Source organism: Cryptotermes secundus, unplaced genomic scaffold (assembly GCF_002891405.2).
Source record: "Cryptotermes secundus unplaced genomic scaffold, Csec_1.0 scaffold511, whole genome shotgun sequence".
In the NCBI taxonomy this organism is placed as follows: Eukaryota; Metazoa; Arthropoda; class Insecta; order Blattodea; family Kalotermitidae; genus Cryptotermes; species Cryptotermes secundus.
In genome coordinates, this window is record NW_019727101.1 from 2,142,204 (window position 1) to 2,163,519 (window position 21,316).

The following is a 21,316-nucleotide window of genomic DNA, read 5'->3' on the forward strand; positions in this document are numbered from 1 at the left end:
CTATCATATAACGCCACTTGAGTGTTGCGTAAAACAGGACGGTGAAAACAATACTAATTATAGTAGGAATTAATAATAATTAAGCAAGATTTTAATTTAAGTAATTCACTTTCAATTCAGTTGTTTTTATTTAACATAATAACATTTATACAAGAAAATTACTGAATCAGCAGAACACAATACACATATGTAACACACAACAATATGTGCATAAGAAATTCTAGTGCACTGTAGAAAGAGGACAATTCTAGAAATTTAACAGTATCATACACATATTACAGCAGTGAATGTGGAAATATGCTGTAAATTCCCCCTAACTGACTTAACTATAAGATTAAAAATAAAGAAAGTTTTAACAGACCCTTTCACATTTTTACTGATTTCATTCCTCTCTTAGGCGGAGCGAACGCAAGGACCTTCACTGCTTGAGAAGGATATAGGAAAGATTTTAAAGTCTGCAATATGTCTGACTAGAACTCTGATACCAACAGCTCCTAAAAGCATAGCGCAAATAATTAGATGTGTACAAATATTCCTTAAAAATAATATCTCAAAATAACGCCGTCTTTTAAATAAAATGTTCAAGTATAATTTATAAAAATCGTAACTATAATGACATCCATAATTCAGTTCTACATAATTCAATTCAATTCAATTCAATTCAATTCTTTATTATTAATGTGCCGAGTCAACAGCCGCAAGGCCAATTACAGACACAGCACAGTGCAGAAGAATGAATGACATTATACACAATCTTATTAAAAGTCGAATAAAAATTACAGGTTAACACTTGAAGANAATAATAATAATAATATTAATAATTCAATTCTTAATTTTTATGTACTAACTCAACAGCTGCAGGACCTACTTTCACAGTTAGCACAATCAGACAAACAAAACGTGAAGGAAACAACACATAGATGTAGGACACATACAGACATTCAAGATATTCAGCTGCACAGTAGATGCAAGAAAGGCATAAGTGTGTACTAACATTGGCTGTAACAAAATGCCATAGATAACTGGTTAGCCAAATTAGCCACGAGTTTGATGTTAAGGAAAAGATTTGAACATATTCACACAACTTACACATTTCATTTGTTGCTAAGGTACAGTGAACATGATGTTCATTGGATTAAAACGAAGTAGAAAATTAAATATAATAATAATAATGCTAATTTTAATAATGATAATTAAGAGGAATTTTTCTTCTTCTGTTACCTTATTCTGATGATTCTTTCTCCTGAACGAAGCAGTAATTATCTTTGTCGTCACAAATTTATCTGTCCGTATAAATGTTTGTTCTTGGTGACATGAATTTGTGCAGAGACTGAAACAGCTAAAAGAATTTATTTTATAATATTTGGTCACTTGTTTTCACTATTTGTATATCACAAATCTGTTTCGTAAATACTCGTACCCCAAGCTTAAATAGTGCCATTTGTCTCTCGCACGCCCATAGACCAAGCGTGTGTTCGGCCTACTGGGCTTACTGCCCTGACAGTTCGACGGGCAAGCTTCCGTGTTACGGGCTGTACATCTGATTATCTGATACAGGGTTCATTTGCTTCCTCATGTACGACACTTCCTTTCCTGACCAACACTGAAACTAGCACCAGTATTAAGTAAGGTATCTGAGGTTTTTACTACGATTATTATCATGATTACGGCCTTCTGGGTAACGACACGGTGTTTTCTTAGATGTGTACCAAATTATGCTACGCTATATCCCACAAACCAACAATAATTATGTTAATTATTTAATAGTATCGCTAAATAAACGTGTTACCATTTCTTTCAGAAATAACACAATAGGGCACAGCGTTGCAAGACATTAGAATTATTAACGCCGTGCAGGTTGGAGAAAACACATCGTTTGGGAAGATCATATCGCCTGCATTTTCAGGGTCGTAGAGTGAGCCAAGCAAGAAAGGAACTAAACTTGTTGCCTGCTACTGTCAGTTTTTTGCTTGAATTTGTTTTCGGTCCTGAAGATGGACGCTATATATTTCTCCGAAATTTTGGGCTCTCGCAGATCTGAGCGGCGATACAACCCTGAAGAACGTATTCTTCGGTATAACCTTCATTTTCATATCCATGAACACTTAAATCTCGGAAGAAATATTGCTCTGTATTTTGGCCCCTGCAAATACACAATTTCGTTATGATCAGTTATCACCATTTAAAGTAGGTTTAACGAATTAAGATACTGCACATCCAGTACATTATTTTCACATTTCCTCATTCGTGAATAATTATTTTGGGTTATGGTTCTCTGTGTAATGTAATGGATTGTAATTAGGAAATGACAGTTTTTCATATATAGGCCTAACCATAATTCGCTTTCCCTTAGTCTTTCCTCCTCTTCTTCTCTTTCTTCTCTTTCTCCTCCTCCCCCTCCTCCTTTTTCTTCGTTCTTAATTCATTAAGAATATTCAACTACGACACATAAAATTAGTGTGAGCATCCTTTTTTACGTGGTCTTGAGTGGACGGGTGCGGTAACATTTGCCGGGAGGTCGCCATGAAGCTGCGGTGCGCAACACTTGCCGGTCTTGCAAGCGATGGTTAAAATCTCGAGTGCAGTAACAGCTGGCGTTGCTAACGTTGATTGTTTGGCATGTATCAAATAACACGTTTATGGCCGAAAGGTTTCGGTAAGTGAGTGCAGAAGGCCAATTTCGGGATGAGCATTGCTAGTATATAATTAATGAAGAATGTTTCTACTTCCTTTCGTGTTATCAATTTTTTTATGTGGCATAACCACATATTTTTTTATATATAGATTGCTATATAATTTAAAGGTATTTAATTATTCTGTCATTTAATTATTTTACTTTATATATATATCTCTTCATAACCAGTCAGACTTCTTAAAATACCTTTGCTGGACACAATGAATTTCCCCATTAAGCGTAAAATAGAAGATTCAAATTCCGTTAATGGTTAGAAATTCTTAAACATCTGAGTGACTGGCGGGTTCGCGAAAAGGACTCCACTCCATGGAGTCAGTTAATTTGTTAGATAGCTCAAAACAAATGTAGACCCACAATTTATTTAATATGTAACACACTGTTAGGTCTATAAAAATGACAGTGATTATTTGATTATTTAATTGCAACTATTAAGAGATTTCAATATCCAGTTCTTCACAGAATATTGTAATAATTAGAACGACATTGATCCTCTAAGTTCTTACTTCGAAAGCAGCAGTTAATTAGCAAGAACTATTAAAACCTTTAGTATATTTCCGGGGGCTAAATGAGCAGTATGTGACCCCAAGATGTGCAGTCGACCAGGGACTGCACGTCACTAAAAACTGGTTAATATCAGTTACTCCTGCTAAGTCCTATTCATACTACGTCCTCGTGGTAGTTCCCGGGCAACATTCTTCGGAACGGCAAAGTATGGAAGAGCGTAAAGCGATTTGCCGTCGCTTTAATTGGAATCTACTGGCTAAGGGAGTAAACCCCGACAGAAAATCCTAGGCCCTCCAAGGTAACGGGAGTTAGTCGCAAGGCCAGCTCCCTTGCACTGTAAAAAATCAAATTGCTATAAAAGCTCAACAAAGGGTAGCCGGACAGATGAAACGGAGACGACCAAAGCGAGTTTAAGGAATGATCCAAAGGATTTAGGAATTTATAACTGGAGAACTCGCACACAGGACAGAAGCAGTTGGAAGGAAATTATTGAGCAGGCCAAAGCGTTCAAGAAATAAAGCTCTCCAGCCATATGAAGAAGAAGAAGAGGTAGTAGTCTGTTTCAACACACATGCTCGGGTAACACCTTTGGTCATGACATGAAAAACTACTTTTCTTTTACATAAAGCATTAGGCCCCAAGGTCTCTTGCGGATCCTCAAGTCTCTCAATAATCTTCTCGTTCGTCCACCGTTTCGTTTTCCCTGAAGATGGCAGACATGTTACAGTAACCGCTCTAAATTATCCAATAATACAACGAAATGTTTCAGAAGAGTAAGAATCGCCGACGTAGTCCTGTATTCGATGCTCTAATAATGTTTGGTGAAGAGCGTAACTTGTGAAGCTCTTTCTCTTTTCTGTCTAGTACTTCCTCTGGTTATGTTCTTCGTCACTTCATGTTATAGACAGTCAAGCCTACACCGACTTCGCTTACTCAGTTTGTCAAAAAAAAACTCTGCTTGTTTCTTGGAATTTTGCTGATTACGTTCTCCACTTCTTGACCCTAAAGATGGAAACAGCACGTCACGTCCCAGAAAATAGTGGTCTTCAAGTTTTATTTCGATCAGGTTCAATATTCTCTAGAGTAACAGATTTCCCATATGCGAACGAAGTATGCAGTGGCAATTAGCAAAGCCACTCACTCGATTATCGATAGATAAAGTATTATTTACACGATAAACAGAAAATTTTAGAATGAAATGGTAGACCACGGAGTTTTAAAACTACTTACTGAACTGTCAGAACAGTTATTTTACAGAATTGTAATTGAAATTAGGAAAAATATATTGTTCGGTCAATTAACGTTATGTTTGTACAAAATTAATACGAAAGTATGGGAGATAAAAAGTTTTTTGATATATTTCCAATTCAGAATATCCTAAATGGATTGAATAAACAATCCTTTATAATTTTTGCCAAACATACGTCATTTTTAGGAGGGATTAAAATTGAAGGACTTCCAGAGAGGGTCCTACGCATTTATGTCCTCGTCAGACAAAAGGCTAAAGTTATCAGCATAAACAAGCAAATTACCTTATTTGATTCAAAGAAGTGAAACACTTCACTATCCGGTCAACTTCCTTTATCCCAAATTCCAATGTGGTGGAGCAGAACCCCATTTAAGATAAATGTTTACGTACATTAATTGCGAATGTTGATAGAAAAACAACTCTTTCTTACTCTGTGAACATTTAAGTACCGGGTCAGACACGACGCTCCAAACTCCAAAGTCAGATAGTTACTATAGGATTCTGACGATGGTGTATAACACACTGATATGTTGGGATTTTGGACTTTATCCATCGTCCTGGTTTTTAAGATAACAAATAAAAACACGACGTTTCGGAAACTGGATCTGTTTCCGTCCTCAGGTGAAGGAAAACACCTATTCAGTTGGGTCCCTTAGAAAGAGCTAGCCTCAATCACTGGANCTGACCAGGGCAACGATATCCCTTTATTTACTATATTTAAGTGTGATTAAGAGAGGTTGTAACCAAAGTGCCAATAAATCCAATCATCCGAAATAGAACCCGTCATTTTCGGCGCGCGTACTACGCTACACGTGACAATATGTAAATCGTAATCATAGTAAAATAAATCATAGTACAAAACACGCATTCATAATATGTCATTAATAATCGTAATATCGACATTATAATTATTACTCGAACTCATTATTATTAGTTTAGGCACAAACACCATAATCGTAACATATGAATCATCAGTATCATCAGTAATAATCACAACTTGAAAATTATTATCATAACATATAACTCATAATACAGAAATCGCAATCATATATATAAATAGAATTCTAATATTAAAATCTGATTCACAAGGTATAAATCATAGAATAAAGATCTTGATATAGAAATATTTATTATAATAAGAAAGTAGTAATCATCTGGGAATTGTAATGAATAGGCTATATACAGAAACCATAATAATAATGTAGAAATCATAATCATAATATGAATATTCTAATAGATAAATCATAATGAAATATAGAAATAACAATCTAATATGGAAATTAAAATCATAATATATAAATCATAATACGAAAAATTTAATCATAATACTGAAACTATATATGCAATATATAAATCATAACATATAAATTGTAATAATAATGTAAAAATCATAACCATAATATATAAATCGTCATCATATATTTATTACGCAATAATGAATATTGTTGCTGCAAATATGAGCCCAGAATTAACTCATTCCTCTTCATAGCTAGTAGTACATGTATTCCTTTACATTTGTCTAAGTCAAAATGACTAATGAAGAGGACTAAGTTATATGTAATTATTTTCCCATAATTGTTTCTCTAACTTTTACAACGATCCTCCAGTATTTTCAAATATAATCTGAAATGCTTCAGAAAGACAGGTGGATACAACGAGACCAAATATAATAGCTTATGCCTAAGGAAATCCCTGGCAATGAAGTGGGCCATATCTGACTTCCACAAGGACATGTGGAATGAATGACAGGCATTGTCTCTAGCGAAGTGTATTCTCGCATACTCGTATGCTTCCTCTTAAACATCTTGTGTTAGCACTCCTCCCTATCAGTACATGTTTCGTGTTAAAACTAAGTTTGTGTTACACGAACTGTGTCTTTCCTATTCTACCCCAAATCTGGATTATGGACATTGAATATTGTAGCGTCCTGGTTTTTAAGATAGTTATCATAAAAAACCAGGACGATGGATAAAGTCCGAAAACCCAATATCTCTGTGTGTTATACACCATCGTCAGAATCCTATAGTAACTACTAATATTGTAGCATGTTTGGGCTATTGTGGACGCCGTTCGGATTGTTGATTGGTTTTATTAATAAAGAAGAAAGTTGTCTTCTGGGTTTAGGCACCGTGTATTCTTCGTTTTGGCCGACGTTTCGGAGGAACGTAGCGCCTCCATCTTCAGAGCAGTTGAATAGCTGCGGAGAGCAGTAGCTGTGGAGTAGCAGTAGCAGGTTTTATTAATAACTTACAAGTCGTAACTACAATTAATTATAACATTGTTGCCGGTTTACACAATTTACAAACCTTACACAATAATCTATTCACTCTATCTTCAGTAGTCTTCACTTATTTACAGTATAACACGGGAGCTATGCAAGTTTCACTGAACTACACACTTCCAACACACAATGCCTTCTCAGTCATCACACACTATCACTGATTATCACACATAATATGTTCTAACTACGCGTTCAGGTCTTCTTCCTCACGCGGCTGTCTCGCACTCACTCCGAGAACTGACCAATACTGACTAACTGCTTCGACTGACTCCTAAGGCATTCCAGTTTCTCTTATAAACCCTCAATCGGAAAAACGCAGCTTGCCCTTTGTTGCGTAATCGCCTTGTTTACAGAGGCGTTGCTTAGCAATGCTGCCGAGAGTTGTATATTGTTGCGTAACAACAACCAACGTGGTTCGGCTCGGTTCAGCACGAGACAGCACGGAGAAACACCGCTTTCCTTATTGTTGCATAACCTAATTCCACTGTTGTGTATCAAGAGTCTGTCTTCGTGGTAACACGTTCCACATCCCGTTGCCCGGCAACGGTTTGACATGTCACAATATCTTCACGAAAATTACGTAGAGGCTCTGAAGCACGAAATGGTCTCACCTTCTCTACATTGGAGTATTCGGATTATAAATAAACATATTTCTGAAGCCTATCATTTACAGTACACACATGTGGCTTTATGATTTTCCATTGGTATTTTCGAGATTATTTCCAAAATAGGCAGGATTAGGGAATTTGAATAGAAAACAGATTTTGATAAATGTTATTAATCGTCCTGCACTAGACATACTCAGGACACGGGAATCATTATCAAGTGTGTGTGTATATATATATNACCATAAAATTTAAGCAGCAAGTTCCCCAAAAATGTTGGTACCCCTTTATTATTAACAAAATTGGACATTAACCATATATACATCTTGCTGTTCGCTTTTCTATTCTGCAGGTGTCCGATACCAATCTCTAGTGATTTGACTGAGATTTTTGTGATCATCCTCAATCCCCCAGGCAAAATCTGTAACAGTACCTCACGGTAGTCTACTAAAGTTTTCTTCCACGTTTTTCCAATTCATTGAATATTAAATAATTATGTTTTCATCGCTATCAATTTTCGTATACTGACAACCTCATTAAATAAATCATGAACCACATAGCCCAGACGGACTTATGTAATCTGATGTACTTACCACCTTGAGAACCTCATATATCTTTGCAGAATTCGGAGGCTTCATTTTGTCTTAAATTACAATTAAGATTTGGATAGCAGACTTCCAATCTACTGGGAAATGAAGCATTTTGTAATGCCATAGTAACATTTTAATTTTGCATAAATTCTAGGACTCTTTCCATTTGATTTCAGATTGTCTCTTCCCAGGCATTGCCTTATTGATTACTTATTCCTCTTCATTTAGATTATTATTATTATTATTATTATTTCTATTGCACTTCTAAATAACACTTAGTTTTATGATAATGGAATTATTATTATTATTATCTTTTATTAGCTTGTTTGTTTACTTTTCTTCATAAATTGCCTATAACTTATTTTTGACTTATAATGTGTTTGTCTAATGTTTGTATAATTTACACGTAATTACTTTCATCTACACTGTGCTAAGTCTGTAATTGGCCTTGCAGCTGTTGACTTGGCACTCAAATAATAAAGAATTGAATTGAATTGAATTACTATTATTATTAGACGTTAGTATTTTTAGTTTTAGTATAAATTTGTGCCTTATCTGCATCTACTGTACACCAGAATATCTTATATGTCTGTACCCTACATCTCTGTGTTGTTTCATTTACGTTTTTTTGTTATGTTAATTTTATTTAATGAACACTTACTGATCATAACTAGCGACCTCCATAGTCTAGGGGTAACGTTCACACCTCATGACTCAAGGTACGCGGGTTCAAACCCGGCAGAGGTCGTGGAATTTTTAAGAGCGGAAAAATTCAGGGTACAAGTCCTCCGGGAGGGACTTTAAGCCGTATGTCCCGTGTCGTAGATTTACGGCACGTAAAAGAACCTCACGTCTCTAGGAGACCTCTGAGCTAAATTACAGGCCCTTTCCCGCCCAAGTAGTCTCCAATGCCTCTGGTGGATGGGGGAAGCATCAAGGTACCGGGGGCCGACCTCGTTGGCTCTACGGGGGCTGATGGCACGCACCGTTACCGGTAGGGTATGGCGACAGTAAAAATTAAAAGGGGGAGGCACAATGGACCAATAACTGGTCTAAGTGCATGAGGAAACCCACCCTCTCTCATAATACATACATACTGATCATAACTACTAGTAACTATAGTGATATCTCTAATTCACACACTCTACAGTTCACTACAGCACGCACTAAATCTTCTAAGTCTACTGTGTGTTTACCAGTCGCTGTCTTAACAGCAGACTTTCCCCTTACTCTGGGTTCCCGAACTATCTCCGTAACTCAGCTGCCTGCTTCTAACAGCAACAACTCTTAAAGACAGAACCGCAGCAGTTCTCTAACCCACTCAATCACCAAAAAATCACTGCACTCCATTGCACTGCACTGTACTAACTACCTCAACACGGTAGATCGACTAATATGGCCTCGGAGCGGGTCCATAAAAAGCACCGCTTCCAACAGTACTTCCATTGCTACGAGCAGACCGCTGCTTAGCAACGGCTTCAGTACTGTTGCGCATTTACGAAGCTACTGCCTAGCAATGACCATTATCTCGTTGTTTGTTTCGCGGTCGTTGCCTAATAACGGGTATATATGTCACAATATGTAATTTGTTCCTGTAGCTCTTCAGTTGGCACATAAGTATAAAGAATTTAATTCATATAACAATCACCTTTACAGTCTACATTAGTTCTACTACTAGTACTGTTACTACTACTACCACCACCACCACCGCCACCGCTACTGCTACTTACTAACTGAAAAACTGACTAACTAACTAACCACGTAACCAAATGAGCTATTCCAGACAGGGCAAATCATAAATTCTGAAACAAGCAAATGTTAACGTTATACAGAAAAATTAAGCATAAGTTCAGCGTATTGTTCAGTCTGTTTTCAGTAATTGTTCCCAGATAAGCCATTAAATATGTTCCTCTTGTATTTCAGTGGATGTTTCACTAATGGAGAAATCTTGCCGACCGAACGTTCAGACATCCATCATTCTGGAGGCGAGACATCTGGCGGTGTTGACTACACACACACGGAAGGAACAATTGAGTATTGGTATTCGGTCCAGAATAAAATAATCAGTTTTTTGCACGATATAGCCATATTAAGTGGGCTGACGGAGCCGTTACGTTTTAGGCTTATAATCAGGCCCATAATCAGAAGGAGCTCTGTTTGATTCCCGGAAGGGACATGGACCATTATGAGACTTATCATAGTTTACAGCAGTCCCTACATTCGAACGCCAGGATTACACTTCGATTAGGCCAAGACCATGTACGTATTTCTAATTCATCGTTCATAATCATCCTACCATTCAACCTTTTATATTTGATTACTCAAAACATAAAATAAACTGTGACCAAAACCTTAAGAAAGCGAGCGGTAAGTCACTCGGACTGAAAAAAATAATCTGGGCTTGGGAGCCTTTACAGAGAAACACGGGCTGACAACTATCTCAAAACGCACTCCAGGTAACACAGTTTGGCAACATGGTATAGCTGAGATATAATTTTCATATCTTTTAGATGTGTTATCTGAAAATCCTATACTTCAGTAAAGGTAATATAAAATTGTCCCTGTGGTTTAGTATGAAGTACTATGCCATGAAGGCGTGTGGGAGAGTGTATGTATAGGTCTACATTTTCTTGACCACGACACTAGCTGGAGGTGAGTGGCCAGCTTTACGCCATGGCCGCTTTACCTCCGAGGAAAGAGCCCCGGTACCCAATGGACAGGAGGCTGTGTGGGCCCCAGAACCCGCCTGGACGACGTGGAGAAAAGAAAATTCTTGAATTTTCCAGGACTCGAACTCCGACCCCTCGATCGTCCACCCCATAGTCAGTCGCTATACCGACTACGCTATCCCGGGTGCCCTCTATACTTCAGTACTAAGTTTAATAGCATTCACAAATATCCCAGGTTTCGTTTATTTGTGGTATATATAGCGACTCTGTATCTGAGACTACATAATGTTGAATTTCCAGGGTGACAAGCGAATACCGGCTTGAAATATATATGTCACGTATAGTCTAATTAGAGGTACTCTATTGGCAATTGCTTGAAGAAAATGAACAATATTATTATGAACCGCAGTTTGGATAGTCAGTGTTCTGTCAAAAATCAGAACCTGGCTATTTCTGAAGCCCATTCGCAATTAATCTATTTTACTACCACAGGGAAAACACCTTCTATTAGGGATGCGTATTTACAGGTCCGTTGCCTAGCACTGCGAATATCTCAGACCATATAGAAAACACTTCTTCTTTTGTCAGAATTGTTTTTCTACCTAGCAACGATCTGTAGCATGGCCCACAGAGAACACAGCTCTCATTTTTGTGTGTTCGCTCGAATGTTTATACTGAATCGTTGTCTAGCAGTGGGTCGATACGTCACAATATATTACGTGTATACAATTATGTGGATTTTAATGAGGGATATTGATCAAATTTTAGTTTTGATACCTTCTTGTACCTCATCCGAAACGTTGGTGTCTGCCTCATGCTTACATAATATTAGAACCCGAAAACTAGAACTTGAATGTTTTTAAACTTTTTACACTATTCGACAAAACTTCCGTTTAATTTATCTGCATAATTCCCAGATGAAAAAGAAAATATTCGAAGGACGACAAAAGCCTATACTGCTTTTCGATTATATATCCAAATTGTTCCAAGTTTCATACTCAAAATTTCTATTAATTCCCAAAACTGGCAGACTGCACACATTTATAAATCCTTTAATTAAATCACTTAGCATAGGCAATTTTAAGTAAAATATCCTATAGATCAATATAGGCCTACGATAGGTAATATCACTGTGCTTGGCGTTTACTTTCTCGGCTTTTTCTTGTACCCTGAAGATAGAGGCAATACGTTCCTCCGAAAAACCTTTAATTTCTAACCTACAGATCTACATCGTCACATCCAAGAAAATGGTACACTACAACTTCACCGCAATTGAAATTTTAAATTTTGCTCTTTATCTTTTTATATTGAATTAAGGCTAGTAATTATAAAAATTAATGAACTCCGAACCCGAATAATAATTTTAAGATCTTTATATATATATATACCAGAATATATCCATCCACCGTTACATTTTTTAAAAAGAATTTGTAGCAGACCCCATTTTCCTTAACGATTTCACAACCTAATGGCCATTTTATGCTTACTTTGTTATAACGATGGTCGAGTTCCTAAACAGACATAGCCAACCAATTACGTAGTATTTGTCAGAGTCGCCATTTGCATTTCATAACTTCCCACTTCTCCGATCATTAAAACATCCTTTAAGCACGTCAGTCTTCACTCTTAGGCCCATATTCCACGTAATTTTCTCACTTTGTTAAACAAAGTCTGAGAACGTAGTGATGTCCAGAATGGTTCAACTCTTTATTTATTTTCTCTGATGTTGAGCTACTGGACACTAAGGGTTTATGGAACTACTGACATGAAACGATGTTCCTAACCAGAACTTTTCTCCTACAAACTTCTGACTCTATTCGGTTAATTAAATATTTTTAGACGAATATCCAGAGAAACAGAATGATATTTAAATTAATCATGATTTGAAGGGTAAAATATATTTCCTTTCGTACCAGAATACAACATTTGAAATTGTCCATTTGATATAAATGGAATCAGATCGTAGGGATCAACATGTCACAATATATTTAACTACACCATCAGTTAACTTAGATTGTAAAATATGACGACGAATTGTATTATGATCAGTGAATAATAGTATTTGAGAAGATTTGAAAGGAAACGGTCATAGAAAAATTTCACTTGTTTAGTGACTAGACACGGGGTTTGGATTGCTAAGCGGATTTATTGGACTCTTAAAACACGTAACTACAAAGAATTTTAGCACCATCGCTAATTTACATAATCTACAATCCTCTAAATCCCCAAGGTAAACACCGTCTCTATTGTTGCTGACGTCACGGCTTACGCGGGAGTGTCTATACCGAGGCGCTGCTTAGAAACGCGTTGCAATACTGCTTGGCGCGGACGACATAGAAAACACAGGCTCATCTATTGTTGCGTGTTGGACCGTGTTTACAGAGCTGTTGCCTGGAAACGCGTTGATCAAATCAAATTAAAATATTCTTCGTCTATACAGTGGTATCACTTCAATGTTGTCTCTTTGTTATTCTTCGAGTTCTAGAATAATTCAATTTGCTTCTGCAATTATACATATCCATCTGAAACCCTCACATTATTTGAAGTGTATATAATTTTAAACTATCCCCAAACAAAAAGAATTATTTTTTGGGTACTGTGTGTGGACAGGACGGTTATGGTAAATCCTGTAATACGTTCATGGACACAAAATATACAATAGAAAGTTATATTATCGAACCAAAATTATAGCCAATGATATGCATTTCCTTCTAGTAATTCGAGAGAAGTTAACCAATGTTTCAGAGGAACGTACCGCCCCCATCTTCAGCTTGAAATTATATGCCAAACTACATCTACTTACCTCCTTCTCATTGCCGGCTTCGCTTATTATTAGAACCTGAACAGGTAGACGATATTTCCTTCCGAAACTTGAACAAATTGCTATTGAATTACATGAGGTCACATCCCATAGAATAGTCTTCGCTGTAATCAGCGCTGCTAGGAACTCAAATAATAGGCCTAATTTGTAAACAATTAAATAGGAATATTTTGAAACGAATTTACTATGTTTATTCTTCTTTAGTTACGGTATTCAGTAGCAATATATCCTGAATAGAATATTCAGAGGGACACGTATTTTAATAAATTTTACCAACTTAATTCTAAATCACATATTTATGCCTGTAAACTGAAAAAAAAGAGAATACATTTCACTTTATAAATCTCATAGTTCCTTAAGATCTGAAAAAAATAAGCGTCTTGAAAAAGTAGAAGTGTTAATTGATAAAACCAAATTTTAAAATAAAATTTGACAAATAATATAACTGCATATTTTAGATCTGTAGTGAAATATACACTATAGACAGAAAATGAATAATGAAAATATGAGTTTTATTTGAAATTACGTCGTAATTATATTTATTTTTTAATTCACATATATTTTAATGGCTAAGAATATAGCGCTAAGTAATAGGATAAGAAGAGAATTGAGGTAAAGTTATCCCTCTAACAGGCGGCGGAGTCTCATAGAGTTTTGAGACGTCGAGGCTCACACATTTTCTAGAAAATCGGTTCAAAGATGGCGGTGAGGTTGTCAGCCCTACGCATAGGCCTGCCGCCCTTTGCCCCCTGGAAGGTTCTTGGTACTNATTACGTCATAATTATAATTATTTTTTAATTCACATATATTTTAATGGCTAAGAATATAGCGCTAAGTAATAGGATAAGAAGAGAATTGAGGTAAAGTTATCCCTCTAACAGGCGGCGGAGTCTCATAGAGTTTTGAGACGTCGAGGCTCACACATTTTCTAGAAAATCGGTTCAAAGATGGCGGTGAGGTTGTCAGCCCTACGCATAGGCCTGCCGCCCTTTGCCCCCTGGAAGGTTCTTGGTACTCATTTCTGTTAGAGGCTGCGTGAACACCAGGACCACAGTGCGACTGGAAGGATTAGGTCAATTAAAAACAATCAGTGTCCTCATTGGGAATCGAACCCGCTATATTCCGGTTTGTAACATAATTCCTCAACCAACTACACCTCTGCGTGCCCCCGAATGATAAGTGACTATTGAATGAAATGGAGTGTGAAAGTGGTAGTGGATTAATTTAATTTGAATTTGCCTGGAGATACTCTGGAAAACAAGATATTTCTAATATTGGTGTGCAAGCTGAGATTCGAATTCCGGACGTGCTGAATACAAAACAGGAAAGGTGCTATTCTGCCTCATGAGTGAATACTTAAGGCTTGAGGTCTAAATCCAGTTTCTAAAAATATAATTTTTAATTGTTTTTGCATGTAGGTGAGTGTGAATGTTTAATTTGTTGATTTCTTGTGTCATTTCTCTTGTTTCTTCAGTTTCGAGAGAGAAATTGTGGGATCCGTTTTATGCAGGATAAGCAAAAATTACGGAATAAGACGATGGTACATTAGTATATTATGTTTCTGAATATTATCCATCTCCGGTCTGGAGATAAGGACTAGCTCTATCGACTGCATCCAACAGTGCAGGTTTACCTGAAGATGGAGAGAGAATCCAGTCTCCGAAACTTTCTGTCTTGCAATAAAAATATGACGATAAATTAGATAAAAACAGGAACATTTATATTGTAGAAAGTAACCAATCGTATATGTGCTTAATAATTCGAAATTATTCCAGAATTTTTAAACAGTAGATTACCACTAAAATTAAGAGAAATAAAATGACATGCAAGAATAAATATGTGTGTTGGTGATATTGCAATAGTAGCCAGTTGTTAAAATGTATCATTTTTAAGGCATCGGGTTAATTTTAAATTGATGTCGGAAATGATTACTATAAGAACCCAACCAAACATTGGCAACATAATTAAGCATTTCTTCACTAAAATTTAAAATGGCATTTGTAGGAATTGTGAAATCACTTAAAATACGGAATATTTGCGTTTGGTCTGGTTGTGCCGTACCTCGGTCACTTAGTCGCTGGCTTCTCTTAGCCACGGAGGCCTGGGTGACTTCATGAGAGACCCATGGTGGAAGAAGTAACACAAAAAAGAATAGTTCTCCGAATGCATTCATTTTACCACTGTAATGATTCACCGCTCCATGAGATGTGTGACAGCCTGGAGCAGCTAGCACCTTATCACTTTTTCTGTCTTTAATTTGGGGGTGTTATGTCTGACCTAGCACTTGAATGATAGTAAGGAAATATGTCTTATTTGTGTTCAGCATATTTCGAAACGTACAAAACCTGGTCACTTAAGTAACAATTTCCTTGTAGATCTGAATTGAATTAACCTAGAATTATTAAAATGTAAAAAGAAAGAGTTAACGTCAGGGAACCCCATATTTGGGACATTGATTCCATTAATTTTTACTCACTGTTTTTCTCTGCTTGTAAAGAAGGGTGTATACACGAATCTATCACCTTACAGAAGAGACTGGATTCATTTGCCTCGAATAAATACAAGAATTTATCAAATATATCAATTATTTAGTTAATAAATAACTATGAAGCTGAATAGATTTCAGTCTCAAACAGCTATCTCCAAAAGAGTTCCATAATAACAGAAAAGTTTACACACTGCATAATTTTAAATCAATTCTTTACCATGTCTACGCAAGTGTCTTAAACAGACCAAATCATAAAATACGAGTAGTATTAACATTAAAAGTAATGCGGTACAGGAAACTAATGATTTATCGTTTATCTAAATTAGTATTCAACACAACAAACGCCACATGTACACCACAAGACGCTGCAAAATACACGCGACAAGAAATATATATCATCCTATACAACAAGATACTTCAAACTTCCACACTTCATTGGCTTTCTGTTTCATGTTTGTTTTAATACTAATGCTATTTTATGATTAAATATGCTACAAATGACTCATTAGAAATTTTAAATAATTCATGTAATATTACGCAAATTGTTCGTTTAACAATTATCACCCCTTAAGATGGCCGTTTTGAGGCCGAAATATGCTAAGCTTCGTAATTATTCATATGATTATAACCGGATTCATTTGAAGGTATTATTTTTTATTTATTCTAAGTTAAATAATATATCTGTAAAAATAACTTTTGTCAAATTATTTTACATTATTTTTAATAACGCAAGATTAATGAAAACTAGTAACTATCAATATGAACCCAAATTTTAGTATAAATTATAATAATAGCTATACATTCACTAAAAAAGAAATCAATGTTTTAATATACTACATTATTTCTGTATTTCAGTAAATAATATAACCAAAGTTGAAATCTCTCTGCGATTGTGGAAGAATGTAATAACTCACATTACATTTATCTTTTAATGTACAGGTTTCAGGGTCATTTATTTCAATTCAACATCCTATGAATTTAACTGTGAACTAAATCACTGAATTTTAAAATGTACCGATATGTAAACGAATGTCCAGAGAGGATTTTGTCCAGTTTACAAAATACCAAAAACGACTTAAACCTAAATCTGTTCACATCAGATATTATAGGAGTAACATCGCCCAGTACTTCAAAAAGGGAACTTGTGGTTCCCTTAATTGAAAGAAAACTACGCAATTCTTATGTAGTTCACTTCTTTCAGGTACTGGAAATGCACCAGATTCTGACTCATTGTTACTTCTGACTTCTCACTGCTACATCATTCATAAGATGCCTTGACTTCACGCTGACCATGAATGTACAGTAAGTAACATATAAATTTAAATTCCTAATCTACCAAAGTATTCACAATTTGACTAGGAACACAACTTCTTACGCAGTAAGTACCGTTTCCTCAATATCATTAACGGCTTAAGTATTCATAATTTTGTTTATCTACAAATATTTACCAAGATGCAAGTAGCATCTTCGCAATATCAAAACCTTTTTACGTGTTCAAAACTTTGACCAGCATCATGCATCATGCATCATTTTCTCAGCAACATAGCCTGCGTAAATAAGCGCAGATTTCAAAGCAGTGCATTTGTACTCGTCAGGACAATAATTCGGGTGAAATTAATAGCCAATGTTATTTATATTTTTGTTAATCACGACATGCTTCAACCCCGATTGGATAGTAGTTGTAGTTTTAAAATTCTGTTAACATTCCTTATTAATAATTTTAAACTAATTTGTCAACTAACTCTAATTTAATTTAATTTGATTTTATACCAATACAGCTCAAAGCCGAAGAGTAAACAAACCAAAGGTTCACTACTAAGCAACAGTCACTTAATCATATGGTCAAACGTAAGAAAATATGGATCAGTATTGAACAAAATTCAACTTCTAAGTACACACAGATACACCTAATAATGACCCAATAGGTGTTGAAACATGTGATTAACACACATGTGAATCAAATTTGTTATTACTTACACCTGAACTGTTATATTGACGAATATATATATGCTGTTTTATTAATAACACACAACAAGATGCAACACACGAAGAATGCATGTCTTTTTCTAGCAATAAAAGCTATAAATCACAATTTCAAGAGCTGGAAATATATTTATTCTAATGCTTTATGTCTTAACTAAATGTTTTCTGCCTCTGTGACTAATGAATTATTAGTAACCATGCAAAAACACATATTTTATTTAACAGATGTAGGCCTGTGACACGTGTTTAATTTTATCGCCACAATTTTCAGTATAATTGGAAAGATTCACAACTCATAATAATAAGAATATTAAATTGTTCAATTTACAAATAAATTTGTAATCAACATTTTTATTTCTTATTTACTAATAATCTTATATATATATTCAGAAAATATTTCGACTACAAAATGATTAACCAATTTTTTAAAAGGAACTGATCATTCCTAGATCAATAATAGTTAAGACTCTGTATAATTTATCTAAATTAATGCTGTATATCACAAAATAATTTCATAGTTTAGGACTTCGAAAGATGAAGTGTTTTACTTTTTTAAGTCTGTACACTGATGTTTCTCATAATAGAGATTATTCTCATAACACAGAAATTCTTTCAGATCAGTGCCATTTTCTGTGCCCATACAACTTTCCTTTACCATGTGGCATACTGACAAGTTTTATTTATTCAATTTGAAGGATACAAATAATAAAAATATAATATATCCGCAGAACTCATTTACTGACAGAACTGCCACTCATCATGATGAGAGGATGGAAAATCTATCAAATTATATCCATGTGAACTCCATCACTCAGAAGTTAGTCTACACTGAACATCGATGTTTTGTATTGACGATGTGTGAATAAAACGCTAAGTCAAGATGTCTGAACATTAATCATCAGTACATATTTATAACACCCTGCAATACCATTTTGACCAAAACAAGGGATTATATTAAGTCTTACAATTCTGCTTGGCAAGAATATTATCTTGATGTAAACACTGCATTTTTACGTAGATGTGATCGCAATAATTCCGGTTATTGTAACAATTCATATGATATTTTAAGTCTCTCGTTATGCTTTTTGTGCTGAACTACACCCCTTTGGCACTACAGCCCAGTGGGCCTAGGCCTACCTCCATGAACTTCTCCGTTCATTTCGGTTTTTCTAGATCTTACACATTCGGTAGGACTCCTTGGGCGGGTGATCAGCTCGTCGCAAGGCCTCTACCTGTACACAAACACAGAAAAACTCACACACACAAACTAAACATCCATGCCCTGAGTGGGATTCGAACCCACGATCCCGATTTCCAAGCGAGCGATGACAGTACATGCCTTAGACCGCTCGGCTACCGTGACCGGCATATATTTCTCTTAGTGTCTCCTATTTCTCCTAACTAATCTTCATTACATCACTGCTATCTTCTCTCCTGTTATCACTCAGTGAGATGTGTGACCAAGCAACACATTATCACATTCTGAGTCTCTAAGTTGGGCGCTCCATCTCTGGTCCAGGGCTTCGCTTATCAAATTTGTTACGTATATTACGTTTATAAATATTTCTATACTACTAAAAATAACATTTAATGAATTATGAAATTCTTATATGAAAGCCTAGATTCTGAATTTCTCATAGATTATTTCACGATTGTCTGTACCTAGGCTGCTTGGCGACGACTGCAGAGTGATGAAGGAAAAGTGTTTGGAACAAAACAGCCGAAATTCGAACCGAGAACCTCTCGAATATAAGTGTAAAGCGTTATCGGTAGATCAGACCTCTTGGTACATTCCACCATAATGTTATCAGGCATTCTAAATTATTGTCGAACGATCTTAAAAATATCGGATATGAAAATTAAGATGTTTTCAAAAGTATACACTAGTTAAATAATTTTGTTATTATGTAAGTTTTGAGGTTTTCACGGCGATGACAATGAAGAAAGTCGTCTTCTGGGTTTAGGCACCGTGTATTCGAATACACGAATATACGAAGAATACACGGTGCCTAAACCCAGAAGACGACTTTCTTAATTTGGTGATTAATTTGGATGGTATGGATTGGATAGATCTGGCTCAGGATAGGGACCAGTGAAGGGCTCTTGTGAACACGGTGATGAACCTTCGGGTTCCATAAAATACTGGGAAATTCTTGAGTAGCTGCAGAATTGGCGGCTCCTCAAGAAGGGCTCAGTTCCATGAGTAAGTAAGTAAGTGATTAATTTATACTATAGGTAAGTGAGATATACATGCCGATAGAGGCAGAGAAAGTGTCTTGGTCACAGTTCGGGTTCCTTAAAAATTTAATATGAGGTAAAGTAGAAAAGTATATGTTAGAATGTGATTGTTATACTTTTGGATCTAAACTAACTGGGATTAGTTCTATTTTGGAAACGACACAACGACACGCCGATAAACGCTGCCCTGATTAAAGTAACTATAAATAGCTAAGGTGTAGTTTTATTATAATGAAAAAGTTTAAAATTAGATGCAAGAAACACTTGAAAATAATTGCAACAAATATTTTCCTCTCTTTGCGGTACATTCGTTCAAACATTGCATTGCCAGTGGTTAGTTATAAGGCGTCGAATGGTCTTCTTTGGTTAAACGACTAAATTACAGTCTAGCAATTAAATCCTTAACGAACACTAGGTCTAGGGAATTATGCTTTACTGCTATTAGTTAGATTCTAGAATGTATGAAGCCGGGGTATTCGAATGTGCTTCAAAAGAGCCTAAATTTCCCATAAGTAATTGTAACTTAAATTTTTTTGAGGTTATCACAGCGTTGACTATAAAAGCCCAGTCTTCTGGGTTGTAACGCCGTGTAGTCTAGAGATAGCCTTACTTTTCGGATGTAGATAGCTCCGTCAAAGTAAAGGTCGAATAGTCAGTCCAGGAAGAAACCAGTAGAAGTAAGCGTCAATCTGAACTTATTCTTCCACCCTTAAGATGCAGGCAAAATGTTGAGCGTAAACTGTCGAACTCTCCCAGAAGTACACATCGTTACAACTCAGAAAGCTGTAATCTTCAAATCTAATTAAAATTTGAAGGTTACAAATTTTTAATTTTTGACGAGAAAATTTGATGCTGGCTGAAATGTTGTCGTTTGCTGTCACTGGTACCCATAGGCTCACCATAAGACAGGCCGACAAAACACTCGTCAGCATATGTTCGATATAGTCTCTATGCCGTATAAACATGAATATAAGAGTCCCCAATATATTTCCAAAGAGAAACAGACGTAAGTGAGTAAAATATGTTCATGGGTCCCGCGGGACCCGGAACTAATATTGCATGAGCTGGCGAGGACCAGCAGCAATTTTCCCGTCCTGGCCCAATTAAAAACCGAAATATTTTTGGGAAAGAAATAAAAAATACACTATTAACAAAAATAAGCTCTTGTTTATATTAATCTCTAAGGACCAGAA

The 21,316-nt window shown here is 35.8% G+C and overlaps 1 protein-coding gene across 3 annotated transcripts in view; it reads left to right on the forward strand.

The window, feature by feature from the left end:
* The window catches only part of LOC111864420, a 724,828-nt gene that overhangs the window by 668,874 nt on the left and 34,638 nt on the right, over positions 1–21,316 (forward strand). For all 3 annotated transcript variants that reach the window (XR_004513020.1, XR_004513019.1, XR_004513021.1), the window contains exons 4-5: positions 9,848–9,964; positions 17,104–17,204. The gene's annotated coding sequence lies outside the window, so the exon portion shown is untranslated. The remainder of the gene's footprint in view (positions 1–9,847; positions 9,965–17,103; positions 17,205–21,316) is intronic.